The sequence below is a fragment of the Phyllostomus hastatus genome, unplaced genomic scaffold, assembly GCF_019186645.2.
Source record: "Phyllostomus hastatus isolate PE091 unplaced genomic scaffold, TTU_PhHast_1.1 phas_contig_150, whole genome shotgun sequence".
NCBI classification, from domain to species: domain Eukaryota; kingdom Metazoa; phylum Chordata; class Mammalia; order Chiroptera; family Phyllostomidae; genus Phyllostomus; species Phyllostomus hastatus.
Genome location: NW_025333611.1, coordinates 34,348,448 through 34,358,692, shown reverse-complemented (window position 1 = coordinate 34,358,692; position 10,245 = coordinate 34,348,448).

The following is a 10,245-nucleotide window of genomic DNA, read 5'->3' as shown; positions in this document are numbered from 1 at the left end:
GGATTCAGGGACCAGGATTGCCACAGAAGCTCCGCACAGTGGGGACACTAGCAGGAGAACAGAGGCCTCGCAGCACCCTTGTCCAGGGAGGGAAGGCCCAGGCCTTTCTGGCCAGGGAAGGCCGCTCCAGGAGCCGCTGCCTGCCAGTCCCGGTCCCAGAGCCGCTCCTCTCCTCGGGCCCAGGCTCAGGGACAAGCTGCCACCTTTTCCCTAGCGGCCAAGAGCGTTGCCTGATGAGGCCCTGCCCCCATGCTGTCCCTAAGCAACATCACTGGCCCATGGCCTCTGAAGGAAGGCTAGACTTGTCTCTCTACCACCTCCATCCTGAGGGAAGGGCTGGGCGTCTCTTCAGAAGGGATGACAAAGAAATATCTGTGCTGGATGGACAGGCCACTGAGGGAATGGGAGGGCCAGTGGGCTGCAGGTCTTCCCTCTGCACAGAGACTCCTCGGCCTGCCCTGCCCCTGCCCCTGCCCTCCCCACTCACCTGGGGCCCCTCCATGGGGAGGGGGGATGGGCGGGCAGGCTCCACTGCTGGCACTGAGGCCAGCCTGACTGGGGGTGGGGGGAGGGTGGTTGCCTCTAGTGGGTCCTGGCCACCACCACAGCAGCGGGAGGCCTGGCCAGGCTCTATGAGCACCGGGTCCCTCCATGGAGCTCCCCAGGGCCGAGACCCAGGATTAACCAACGTCGCCCAGAGGGAGCTGTGTTTGTTGACCCTCCACACCCGTCAGCAGCACACTCAGCACATAGCTGTTCGCTGGACTACAGGGCCAACCCTCCCCTCCAGGCCCTTCCCATTAGGGACTGAAGAAAAGCTAGGTGTGTGGCAACTGTCCCAGAGCTTTAACTCAAGGCCAAGGACAGAGGGCAGGAGGTGCAGCTTGAGTGGAGCCACCTAGTGGTGGTCCTGCTGCTTCAGAATGAAGGCCTTCCAGCAAGTCTGGTCTCAGAGCCTGGTGCAGGACCCTGGGGAAGGAAGAGAATCTGGCAGCATCCCCAGGAGCCTGTGGGGCCAGCCCTGAACAGGGCCAAATGCGTGCCCAGAGACTGCACCCCCCCCAAATCCTTGAGCCCATTTGGTGAATGCAGAAGATAAGCCTGACCCCACAGGATGGCCACAGGAGCCCTCCCAGCGGCTCCCACCATGGACTCTGCAGCCCAGACAGCAGAGCCAGCCCACACTGGGCTGTCATTACAGGGTGGAGAGGGCTGGTCCCTGCCCTCAGGAGCTACAATTACCCAGCAGGACCAGGCAGGCCCTCAGGGCAGACACCTCAGCTCCCCTCCTGCCTTCCGTCTTGGGCAAGAAGCTTCTGGGCCAGTGCGAATGCCTGGAGGGCCGGGGGTGAGTCCTGGTATTTTGGTGCATAGAGTGTAAAGCATCCTTTTAAAAATTATCACCACTATACAGAAGCCCCTTTCTCTCCCAGCCCATCTCTCCTTCCCCAGCCTTGAGCCCAAATGGAGCCATGAGAAATGGGTGAGGACGAGGTGAGGGTGGGGCATAGCTATTGGACATCTGACTTATCCACTGTTTCTAAGGCTGTGAGTTCAGTGATTTCACTATTTTGGGGGGTCTTGTCAGAATGTCAGTAAGCTAGGAGAAGCAAGGACAGGGGAGAAATGGAGGTGAGGCTGCCGAGTCCCGGGCAGCCTCACCTCCAAATCGCCAAGTCCTCCCAGGCTACACAAAAGGGCTTAGATGGGAGGCTGAAGGCAGCAAGCAGCACCCCAGTATTGGTCCAGGTAGGAGCAGGATCCTATTGATGGGGGTTTAGGGAGAGCCCCCTGCCTGCCTACTGTGGGGGCGGGGGGATAAGGAGGAGCAGAGCCCAGAGGTGAGCGGGAGGGGCTGCTGCCCAGTGGAGATGAGAGCTGGTGGCCACCAGGCTGGGGAGTGACAGTGCGTAAGGGGAGAAGTGAGCAGCCTTAACAGTCAGTAACGAGGAAGCGCTACGTGTCCACTCACTCACTCACCCATTCATCCGGCAAACGGTGAATGCTCCCCTCCCTGTCCTGAGCTCCCTCTTGGAGATGAGGCCCTCCCTTCCCCTTTGTCTCTCTCTGCACTGTTGCCCTGGAGCAGGCTCTGCAGAAGGCAGTCAGTGCAGCCCCCACAGTGCAAGCTGCCCCCCCCCACAGAGAATGCACCCACATGCTGCGGGGGTCCAGACGAACTTGGAATCCCAATCAGGGCGTCTGGTTTCCTCGGTCTTGTCTCCTTCCATTACAAGGAACCCTCCCATATAGTGACAGTCTGGGCACTGGTTCACTAACACCACCAGGCCCCTGAGCCCCATTTCCCACTTCCTTTTGCTACAGTGACATGTGTTTGCAAGTCATCCATATCCTCTTCGGAGTGAGACGGTGAGTCAATCCATCCATGAATGACCCCCGCCCAGTTGAGTTATGCAAATTCTGCCCTGCGCAAGCCTGGAGCTCCACACTCATCACAGACAGTGCAGAATTTCATGCTCATCACAACTTGCCAGTCAGTGAACATAAAATGTCCTGGAAAAGGGATGTCCTTGCTCACTTATACAAAACCACTCCCTCCACATAATCACAGGAGCTTGTCTCCTGGGGGCTGCAAGGACTGCAGCTCCTCCTGCAGGCTCTCTCCTGCCTGTACCAGCTCTGGCTGTGGCTCTGACTCCACCATCCCCTGAGTAGACACAATCACCGAACTTGCTGAGGATCTCTGTCTCTTAGCCTGTGGGGCACTGCCCAGGACTCTGACCCGCCCGGGGAGGCCAGGGAGCTCCTGCCTCCAGGGGCGTGGCTACCTCACCCTCGCTGATGCATCCAACACACCACGCCCCACTGAAGTCCATCTTATATTCTCTCGGGAAGAACGTGGCTGAGCTACAGTTCACTAGTTTCCATGACACAAGGTTACATCTGCTGGCAGTTAGTGCTGATACTTTCTCTTGTGTAACTTTCTCCATGTTTTCCTGTCTGCAGCAGTTGCAAGAACCTATGAGAAGCTTAACGGTCACTGTGCCTCTAGCGCCTGACAGACAGAACGACACAGCCCACCGTCATCCTCTGTGTCCTGACCCACTGGACACACAGGGGCACACACAGGCACACAGGTGGCGGTGTGTGGGGAGCCCCTGGGACTTCAATCCTCCCATGAGGAGGAGGCGATTCTGTGCTCTATACTCTGGCTCTGCCCTTCATCGTGACCCAGAATCAGAACCTGGTGTCATTTGGACCAGAACCTGACCTTGTCCCTGACTTTGAACCAGTAAGCTGAGGTGTGTGATCAGGAAAGTGTCCACCTCCACCATCTGCAGGAGTCAAAGCACAGAGGGAAGCAGGGATGACTGGGACAGGGCATCTCCCTGGCTGAAGTGTGAATGACCCGCATAGTTAAGGGGAGACTTCTCCACTTTCCCGCCACAGCCGGGCCCTCAGACTGTCCTGAGCATCAACCACCTTGGGGGCGAGCAGTGCCCTCTGACCCCAACAGCTCCAGGCCAGCCTGACCCCTGCCCTCACCAAGACTTGAGATGTTTTTCTGCACTCCATCCCGGGACACCGGAAGATGTGTGTCCCAGGGAAAGACTGCGGACATTTGGGGGCAATTCTGCGGCGGCCCTGGTCCTACCAGGCTGCATCTGCAAAGGCGAGCACGACCAGCAGAGGGCGCACGGAGCCCGCCGAGGGGCGCCCGTAGGAGGAGCGGCCCCAGACTGCGAGAAGAGCCCGGGGCCGGATCCTGGGCCCGGCTCCTACCTGCCAAGGTTTAGCTGAGACCTTTGGCAGCATTTCCTAAGCGCGAGCGTTTGAGGCTGATGGAGGTGTTTACCGGGCCGCAGGAAAGTGGTAGGGAAGGCAGGGAGGATGCTGGGAGGGTCCCCGGCCCTGACCAGCCGCGGGTGACAACGGGGCCTTCGTAGCCAGTTGTCCTGTAGCCTTGGAGGAGAACGACCACCCACAGGCCAGAATGCGACCAGGTTAGAATGGCGGAGGCACCGGCCGGCTCAGCGCGCCTGGCTCTCCTGCTGAGATGCGCCCCTTTAGGCGGAGGCTGCCCAGCGGGAACAAGCAGCCCTCGCCTGCGTTTCTCCTGTGACTGGCAGCTAAGCGAGGAGCCCTCGCCCTGTCCTGGTGTGACCTAGCCCTTAGATGGCGTCCTCGGTGTGGGATGGCTTCTGCTCGCCCCTTCGGGCCCCTGGCTGCTCACCTGCACGGGCAACGTCAACAGGATCTCCTGTCTTGAGACTTCTGGTTGGGGTCGCAACGAAGGGATAGCGCCAGAGGGAGGATCACGGCCAGGAAAGCTGGCTGAGCACGCACCGCCGCCCCAGAGCCCGCTGAGTGACCCATGTGGCCTAGGGACTGGCTGTGACCCCGCTGCCCTGGAAGGGCTTCCACTCTGGATCAGCTCGAGGCCTCCCGCTCAGTCAGTCCGTGAACACTGGCTGACGCCGCCTCTGCCCAGGCCTGGGTGCCCAGGGACACGACGGGAGGATCTGACAAGGTTTACCCCCCACCCGGTGCATGGGATACCTGCAGGGCGGGGTAAGAAAGGGAGCAGGGACCTAGGTGAGGAAACAGGGCTGCCGGAGTGGGACTGCGGGAGGGGCTTCTCCCTTGCAGAGTGGTCAGGTGAGGGGTACAGAGTGAGGGTCTCCCCCAGGAGTCAGCCAGGGGGTCCTTGGGGGTCTGGGAGACCGAAGGAGCAAATCCTTGGTGAGGGAATGGCTAACTCAGGGAGGCCTGGGGTAGCCAGGTGGGGCCTCACTGCACCCCTGGAGAGCCAGACCTTCCTACTTGAACGTCACAGATGCCCCAGCAGGAGTAGGGTGGCAGGAGCTGCCAGTGCCACTGTGAACTTTGGTTTCAACATTTCCTTATGAAGAGGTATTTAGCATACAATAAACTCTACATGTCTTGATACACAGCTCACTGTGTTTTACACACTTGCAAATTCATGTAACCCACAATACCAGAAGGCTCCCTTGTGCCCCATCATGGTCCACAAACCCTCCAGAGGGACCACTCGTCTTTCTTCTTTCACCTTTGGTTACTTTTGTCAGCTTGTGGACTGTATAGAAGGGAAATTATACAATATATGCTTTTGTGTCTGCTTCTAATACTCAACATTATGGCTGTGATACTGTTGCTGATGGTACATCCTTCTAGGTCCTCACTGTTAGAATCCCATAATTTGAATACACCACAACTCAGCTATTCTGTTGCTGGTGGGCATTTGAATTGTCTCCAGTTCTCAGTTATTTTGAATTAAACTGCTTTGCATGTGTTTGTACGCGTCTTTCAATGGAAACAAGCACTTTTTATGTAGAGTAGAAGCCCAGGTGGTGGGATATGCATGTATTTAGCCAGAGCAGTTACTTCCCACCACTTTTCTAGATGGTCGCCCAAAACTACACCCCCAGCAGCAATGTATGAGCGCGCCAGTTGCTCCACGTCTTTGCCAATATTTGGTGCCGTCACCCTTTTCAACTTCAGTCATCCTGGTGGCAGTGCAGCAGTTGCTCGTTGTATTTTAAATACTATTCCCTGGTGACTAGTTATTTTGAGCCTCTTTCATATGTTTATTGGCTATTTCTAATGGCATGTCTGTTCACATGTTTATGCATTTTTCTGTGAGGTTTTTTGCATTTTTCTTACTGATTTGTAGTCTATGTAGATTCTGGATATAAATCTTTTGTTGGATAAAATTCCCTTTCAGTCTGTGACTGGACTTCTCATTTCCTCAGTAGTGTCTTTTGATGAACAAAGGTTCTAAATTTTTATCAGTCCACTATATCGGATATGTTGTTTTTTGATGTAATGGGCGGTCAAGGTTCAAATGGATGTCCCACTGACCCAGAACCACTTAATGGAGAGGACTGTCCTCACGCCACCAAAATGCCGTGGTGCCTTTGCTTTGTATCAGCAGACTGGATGGATGTGCGTTTGTTCTGCATTTTTTTCCTCTATCAGCTTTTATGTAGGCACTCTTTTTTCTTTGTTTAGAAGTTTTCCTAGGGATCCCATATGTAAACCCAACTTACTAGAATCTATAGATTAAATTAGAACTTTCTTCATTGCCCGAACAATGCAATAGAACAGATGAATTCCGTTTAATCCTTTCCACCCTTTGTGCTGTTGTCATTGTATATTTTAAATTCCACGTGTGTTATAAACTCTACAATGCATTATCGTGAAACGATACATTGTCATTCTATACAGTCCATATTTATTTATTCTCCCCTCATATTAACCCTTTCTGATGTTATTCAATTCTTGTAATTCCGTGTTTTTATGTGGGACTATTTTCCTTTAGTATTTTTTTTGTAATGAAGTTCTACTGGTAACAAATTCAGCCTTGGTTTGTCAAAAACATCTTTATTTTGCCTTCGTTTTTGAAAGACATTTTTACCAAGTAAGGCATTCTATGTCGATAGGTTTCTTCTTTCTATTAGTTAAAGGTACCATTCCATTGTCCACAAATTCCACCACTTCTTTTGAAGAGAAAGTTGACAGTCTTGTAATGGCTCCACTAAAGGTAGTGTGCCTGCCCATCTGCCCTCTGGCTGTTTTTAAGGTTTTTTCCTTTGTTTTTCAGGAGTTTGACTATGATGGGCCTATGTGTAGTTCTCTTTGTATTTATCTTACTTAGGGTTTTCTTTTCTTTTTTTAGCTTTTTGAATCTGTAGGTTGATATCTTTTATTGGTTTTGGAAAATTCTTTGCTATAATCTCTTCTAATATCGCTGTTTTTTCTTTAATCATCTTTCTGGGATACCACTTACACATACATTAGTATGTCTGACAATGCCTCACATGCCTCTTATTTTCTCCTATTTCTGTTCTTCTCTTTTTATTTCACCTGTGTGTTGTAGTTTGGATAGTTTATAGTTAACTTATCCCATCTTCTGCTATGCCCCTTCTGCTAGAAACCTATATTATGAGTTCTTCATTTCAGACATTATATTTGGTTTCAGTTGTATATGCCAATTTCATTCTCTTTTATATATTGCAATTTTATTTTTAAGTTCTCCTACTTAGTCCTTTCTTTCTAATTTCTTAAATATTTTAATTATAATCATTTGCAGTTCCTTGTTTCTGAAACACCTGTGGGTATATTTTCATTATTTATCTTTTTTCTTGATTGTCAGTCATTTGGTCCTACATTTTAGCATGTCTCATAATTTTATATTGAAAGAAACCCATTTTGGTGGAAATTGGAAAGGCTCTGGGTGATGTTACCTTCGCCCAATAAAAGCAGATTAAGTTATCTTCTGGCGGGCGGGATACAGACTGACTGATCTCCCTACTCCTCCCAAGGGTTGGTTTCATGCTGTGTTTTAGCTGGTGCAGTCACTCTTTTTGCCCTCGTGTATAGCTCCTCTTCAAGATGTGGCCCTCTCTCCTAGGGTGCGACTCTTCTGGGACTCAGTTGAAAGCCTGGGTGGTTAGCAAGGCCTCTCCACCTGGGCAGGCCTTGAATGCAATTTGTCTCCCATGCGCTTAGTCACTGCTCACATCTCTGCTTGGTTCTTTAGTCTCCAACCTGCTGTTTACAATTAGGCCAATAAGTCCAGAGGAATGTGTGTGCAGTCACTGGGCTCCTTCTCTGTGGTTTTCTCTTTCTCTAATCGCCCGCCTCCCAAAGTTCCAGCCTCTTCTGCATCCCTGAACTCCCACCCCTCCAGCTCAGTCTGATAAGATGCATGCTTTCCTCCTGGTCCTTGTCCCCACCCCTGCCCCCAACAACAGTGTGGGAGAGGGCCCCAGGGAGAAAGTCAGGGGAAATGTGGAGCTCACTGCAGGTTATTCCCTTCCCTCGAGGACCATAGTCCTCCCATTCTTAGTTCTGTCAGATGTTTTCCAATGCCCCCCTGAGTAGTTGTTTTATATTCTTGTGCACTTTTTATAGTTTTTCTCAGCAAGGGGATTAGTCTGACACAACCTAACATCATAAGCAGAACCGGAAGGTGTTCTCAGTCCCATCCTAATGGCAGGTTAGAGAGAACTGCAGAGGCGGCCCCACGGGCCCAGCTGCTTTCGGCCAAAGCCGAGCTTCTCGGAAGCGCATTGAGCTAGATCCACAGCCCGAGGTGGGGCTCCATGTTTTCCTTTCCTGCCCTTTTTCCTTTGGAACTTTTACTGTGTTCCAGTCATGACTGAGTAATCGGTCATAAACTTACTTCCCCACCACAAACAACTGTAAAACTAGATAAAAGATTTATACCAACCTATTACAGGCACTGGACATGAAATAGCGTTGCTCCTTGAGACACACAAGGTGAATTCCGTGTTCAGTAAAGCTCTCTACTTGGTGCGCTTGCCAAACTGTGGCAGAGGGAAGAGGACCCAACATGAGCACTGGTCGCACTGGGTGGAGGAAACAGAGATCAGAGACAGAGGCTGTAAGGAGGTTGAGCTTGCAGCACAGGGTACCACCGATGAGGGGGCTGCGTGGAGGAGGAGGAGCTCCGGGACTCTGCCTGGAGGTCCCCCTGAGGCTTTATGTAAGTTGCCCTCGTTCAGGGAGAGAAAACACAGGGCCTGGGGGATTACAAACTCTGGGTCTGCGAGCTGATGGGACTTCAAAGGCCACACAGTGCTGGCCAGCCAGCGTGGAAAGACCTTGGTGAAAGCCCAGAGCATTTCATTGAAATCTTAGAGAACCCACAACTTAGGAACAGAGCTGTTCCAGCCCTACAGGTGGGTGACGCTTTACACCTGCCCTAATAAAGCCTATGCTCAACCTCAGCAGAACCCAACTAAACACCTAGTAAGAGCACTCTGTAAGCAAGACAGCACAGCCTAGGCTCTCAACAATGTACATTTCCCAGCATGCAATAAAATATTCCGAGACCTATTAAGAAGCAGGAAAGTGTGACCTATAGTCAGAAGCAAAAATAATAAATAGAAACAGATCCAGAGATAATACAGGTATTGGAATTAGCAGATGAGGACTTTAAAACAGCTATTATAAATACGTGCTAGAATTTTAAATGGTAACATGCACATAATAAATAAACAGATAAGTCACCATGGCAAAGAAATCGAAACTATAAAAAAAGGAATAAGTGGAAATTATAGAACTGGAAAACATATATACAAAATGAAAATTTTACTATGTGGGCTTAACAGCAGGCTGGACACTGCAGAAGAAAAGTTCAGCGAGCTTGAAGTCAAGGCAATAGAAACTACCTAAATGAAAACATAGAAAGAAAAATACCTGGAAAAAAATGAACAAAGCCTCAGTGAAGTAATCTTGAAACAATATCAAGCAATCTAATATACATAAAATTTGAGTCCCAGAAAGATATGGGAGAAAGAAATTGAAGTAAAATTTTTAAAAAGACTGATATTCTAAATTTCATTTTAAAAATTAACTCATCTTCCCCCAAAATGGGTTATAATACATGTTCCAAACAGAATAAATACAGAGGAACCACATCCAGACATATCATCATCAAATATCTTAAAACCAAAGAGAACACATTAAAAACAATGAAAGAACACACACACTCATTACGTTAAGAGGAGCAATGATAAGAAGCACCATTTACCTCTCATCAGAAGTAATGTAAGCCAGCCTGGCTGGGTGGCTCAGTCGGTTGGAGCACTGTCTCATACAGCAAAAGGTCGCAGATCCAATCCCAGTCAGGGCACATACCTAAGTTGTTGGTTCGATCCCTGGCCAGCTGCTATTCAAGGCAACCAAGCAATGATTCTCTCTCTCCCTCTCTCTGTCTTTCTCTCTCTCTCTCTCTCTCTCTCTCTGCCTTTCTCTCCAAAATCAATCAACGTGTCCTCGGGTAAGGATTAAAAAAAAAAAAAAAAAGTAATGCAAGCCAGAAAACATGGAAACATGGAATGGTATATTGAATATGCTTTGAAAAAAAAATATCGACCTAGTAGTAGTCTCTATCCAGAAAAATGATCTTTCAAAAGAGAATGAGAAATAAAGATATATTCAGATTAAAAGTTTAAAAGCTGAAAGAGTTCGTTGCCGGTGGACCTACACTACTAGGAATGTTAAAAGGGGCTCTTAAGGCTAAAGGGTAGTGGTATCTAATGGAAATTTAGCTCTAAACAAACAGTAGTGGTAAATATAATAAGTAAATTTAAAATATGTATTCTTGTTTCCTCAATTATTTACAAGACCACTGACTGTTTAACAGCAAAACTAAGAACAGTGCATTATGGAGTCCCTACCCTGTGGAGGAGTGAGCATATGACAGCACTGGGAGCAGGCGACAATGCAGGC